Below are 5000 nucleotides of genomic sequence, written 5' to 3' on the forward strand. Positions count from 1 at the left end.
GCCAAACATAATATCCTTTATTGATTCTAATCCAGAGGTTGGGGCTATTTCCAGTAACTCTTCATCCTCATGGATGTCTATACTTGAATTGCTAACATTGTCAAACTTCTTTGATTTCTCGTTCCTGATGGAGGTCAAGGTTTAAGCCAAACATAATATCCTTTATTGATTCTAATCCAGAGGTTGGGGCTATCTCCAGTAACTCTTCATCCTCATGGATGTCTATACTTGAATTGCTAACATTGTCAAACACATCACACGCTGTATCTAAGATGACATCATTTGGTCTTTGAAGATACTTCTTCAACATGTTGAAATGAAAAGTTTTAACTTTTCCACAAATGTTTATACCATAATCATTCTTGCCCACAACATTCTCTACATTAAATTGACCCTTCCACTGTATGAGTAGCTTATTGCTGTCTGTAGGGAGTAGACTCGGTACTTGATCGCCTACGTGAAGACTCCGAGGCCTGGATTTCCTATCATAGTAATGTTTGTATCGCCCTTGTGCCAGCTTCAGTGCTTCATTTGCTAGTTTCATGCTATCTTCCATTTTTTTCCTGAGCTCAGACATATAGATAGCTACTCTTGATTTCTGGCTCTTCAATGTCTTTTGTCAATAGTTCCCTCGAAATCTGCATTGGCCCTCTTACAGATCTTCCATAAAGTATCTCAAAGGGGGGAGACACACTGATTGAACAAAAGGACGAGACTTGTGCCACTGGTGTCTGTGCCTCTTCAACACATTTCTCAACATCCAAATAAGCGGTTTTGATGGTCTTTCATTTCCTGCACTCCAGGAGATCATGACCAAATTTATCATAGAACATACAATTCTTGGCATTTCTAGGACCCCTTAACTGATCCAAAAGGTGACACTCCGATGCTATGTGGGTGAGCTGGTTGCATTTGTAGCACCTTACCTCTCTAGCTGAAGTCCCTTTAATGACTTGCTCATTGGGCCCATACCAAGGACTCTCAATAGCACTTGGTCCTGTCTGCTTAGGTGGTCGATATACAGGCTTTTTAACTACCTTGGCCTCCTTACATAGCTCAGTTCCACGAGCTCTGAGGTACCGCTCAGCTGCCTTGGCCAAGTCATCCAGATTAGCAGGGGCCTTTTCCTTCAAATGAACTTCCAGTGCATTTGAGACAGCATTAATGAACTGTTCAAATATCACCAGCTGTTGGAACTCACAATGAACTGTGCAGGGCTCTCTCCTTCTTCTAGGGGCGTGTTCCGGAACTTTTTACAGAATCCTTCCTCAGTAAGGTCGCATCATCTAAAGAGCCCTTTCTTCAAAATTTCATAGTCCTTTGCATCGTCGTCAGAGAGCCGAGCATAGACTAGAAGGGCAGTCCCTGTTAAAACAGCACTAAGAGACGAGGCCCACATTGACTTGTCCCACTTGTGTGTGTTAGCATACCTCTCAAATCTCAACAAGTAGCTGTCAAGTTCAACCTTAACATCCGCAAACTCTGGGAGGTTTGGGATCTTTGCTTTAGGAGAGGGGTTATTGATCACAGTCGGTGCCTCTTCATGGTGTCGTGCTGCCTCTAGTTCAAGTTTCTTTATTTCTAGATCATGTCGTCGCTTCCGCTCTCTCTCTTCTAATTCGGCCAAAGCCTTCTCACGCTCAGCGTCATACCTTTTCAGTCTCTCTCTCTTGGCAAACTCAATGGCCTTCTTGTCGTCCAGTCTGTACTCCTTCGCCAAAGCAAGATATTCTTTGAAGGTGTCCATGGCTTCAACTTCCAGCCTTTATATCTTTTCACTGTTGGCAATCCTGTCACGGTCGCCACTTGTCACAACTCAGGTTCAGTAATTGGCAGGTGTGAAAATAAAATAAGACTATTCTTCTTAATTTCGCTATTCTAGAATAGCCTTTATTAACACTTCAATATATAATTCACAAACCGCAGCATATACTGCTCAAACGCTCTATTGAGCGAAACTTCTTAAGTACTATTATAGTTCACAGTATAATAATAATAACCACCTAGCACTTCCAGTCTTAAACTGGGAGAGAAAGAGAAATTCCTTTGTAACATGTGCGTTTGAAGCACCACGTGTTAATGTTGTTGTTGAAGATTGCCTGGCCCTTTTGGCCAGACACGGGCTTTTGCAATCTTGCAGCCCGTAGGTGTTTTGGTAGGATATATTGGGATAGGTAGTTGGGTGGGGGATATTCTGCAACATTTATTTTAGGATATTGGGATAGGTTTTAGGTTGTGATGGGTTGTTTTGAGAAAAGAGTAATTGACTGTAGGAAGGGGATGCCCTCCCATGAGCCCACTGGCTCTAGTCTTAGTTAGAGAAAAAGAATTATAGTAGTAAGTCCCGATAAGTAGGAGAGCTCGGGAAGGAGTTGAGAAGTTTTTAGTTGGAGATGTTGATATAGGTGAAGTAAAAAACTTCGTAGTGGTTTAAGCTTAAGTTGTGAGATAGAGGGATAGTGTGAGATTTCAGCTGAGTGGAAGAGAGCTGAAAGGAGTGAGTTGTAGCAGTTTTAGTAGTAGAGATAGGATGGAATAAAAAATTCCTGTACCTGTGAATAAGCAAAATAAAAAAAAAGTAAAGATAAGAGGTTACTTATGATTTTATTTATTGAGACTTACAAAGGTGGTTTGGAGGGATACCTGAACTAGGAAAAAGGAGATTGAAGGTGAAAAAGATGCTGGATATAAAAAAGACCGCCGACGGCTCCGTTCCCAATTTCAACGTTGGAAAAAGGACGGGAAGGCAAAACTGTCTACGTAAAAGGAGTACGAGTTATTGTCCTCAGCCGCCAGCACCCATTCTGACCCCAGGAAGGGAGATTGGCTGAGAGGAGAGAAAGATATGTTGGAAGTCAAAAAGACCACCGACGACTCCGACCACATTTCCAAGCTGAAAACAGGACGGGAAGATAAAACTGTCTCCTTATAAGGAATACGAGTTGTTGCCCTCAGCCGCCAACAATCGATCTGCTCCCAACATAGAAATTGCAGGGGGGATAAGAAGGTTTCTCTTTAATTGCCGCGTAAATTGCTCGTTGGCGTTGTTGCAACGTTATCTCGGTTGAGGGTCTTCCCCAAAGCAAAGATTTAGATGTCGCCTCGGCTCGTCTCCAAGGACTCTGCAAAAGCACAAATTCTATTACAATAAATATCCATGAATTGCGTGGCGACATCTGTTGTGAAAGACTTAATGAACATATTACAAATTAAAATAAAGAAACTAGCGTTAGCTAGTAACATTAGAACAAGCACACAAGTTTTATTCTCATTATTTTCAGTGAATAACAATTCAATTACTTGAATATGAAATAAACGATAGAGGAAGACTATGTATAAACAGTAATTATAACAAACAAAAATAAAATGCTCATGATGATATACAAAAATCGTTATGCATCACTATAATACATGGCTGATATATAAATAAATACGCAAAAATAAACTGTAGAATAAGACAGTGTATAAACAGTAACCATAACAATAAACAAAAATAAAATGCTTATGATGATACAAAAATCCTCATACATCAATATAATAAAAGGGATGATATATAAATATATACGCAGATATATTGATTTGTGACAATATATATATAAATATATATATATATATATATATATATATATATATATATATATATATATATATATACACTGTATATATATATATATATATATATATATATATATATATATATATATATATATATATACACTGTATATATATATATACACTGTATATGTATATATATATATATATATATATATATATATATATATATATATATATATATATATGTATATATCTATCTATCTATCTATATATATATATATATATATATATATATATATATATATATATATATATATATATATATATATATATATATATTATATATATATATATATATATATATATATATATATATATATATATATATATATATATATATATATATATATATATGTTTCTTCTACAACCAGGATGTAGCTGATTAAAAGTGGATGAAAACTGGATAAATAGAGAAAAAAAAGGAAATATTAACAGTGCTTTCTGTGTAGGTATGGAGGCTGCTTCCCTCTTTTAGTGATAAAAGACTTCTAATATTCTTTCTGCATTTCCATGACCCTTACCCCAAAGTTGCAGTGCTATTATATTTGGTTTAAGTTTTATCAGCTTAGTTTTTTAGGTAGGTTGTATACGATTTTTCATAATTCAGGCCATCATTTGCATTCAGATCTTCCCATATTGTAACATCCTATAAGTAGTACTGTACTAGGCATTACAGTTAATTCTAATAGCCTTGCCTTCTCCTTCATTTGATTCAATACTAAACAGTATTCCAGCCGCGACCAGATTATGGAAGGATCTTCTTAATCTGGCAATTGAATGGGTGAACTTCAGAAGCTCAAGTTACTGTTTTTCTGTTGAACACATTGACATATATCACGTCTCATGGTTGTTATATGACTGATCTATTTCAAGTTTATTACTGATTATAAAATTATCATTTCCCATATGTAGGTTATTTGTTATTTGTCTATTTCCTTAACGCAATGGGCTTGTTTCTCTGTTGGAGCCCTTGAATTTGTAGAATCCCACTTTTCTAATTAGAGTTGTAGTATGGCAATCTCCCCTCAATAATAAAGAGCAAGTGTCCAGATATATATATTCATATATATATATATATATATATATATATATATATATATGTATATATATATATATATATATATATATATATATATATATATATATATATATATATTTATATATATATATATATATATATATATATATATATATATATATATATGTATATATATATATACACATATATATATATATATATATATATATATATATATATATATATATATATATATATATATATATATATATATGTATGTATGTATATATAATATAATATATATATATATATATATATATATATATATATATATATAAATATATATATATATGAAATTCTCCTGTCA

Source organism: Palaemon carinicauda, chromosome 6 (genome assembly GCF_036898095.1).
Source record: "Palaemon carinicauda isolate YSFRI2023 chromosome 6, ASM3689809v2, whole genome shotgun sequence".
NCBI classification, from domain to species: Eukaryota; Metazoa; Arthropoda; class Malacostraca; order Decapoda; family Palaemonidae; genus Palaemon; species Palaemon carinicauda.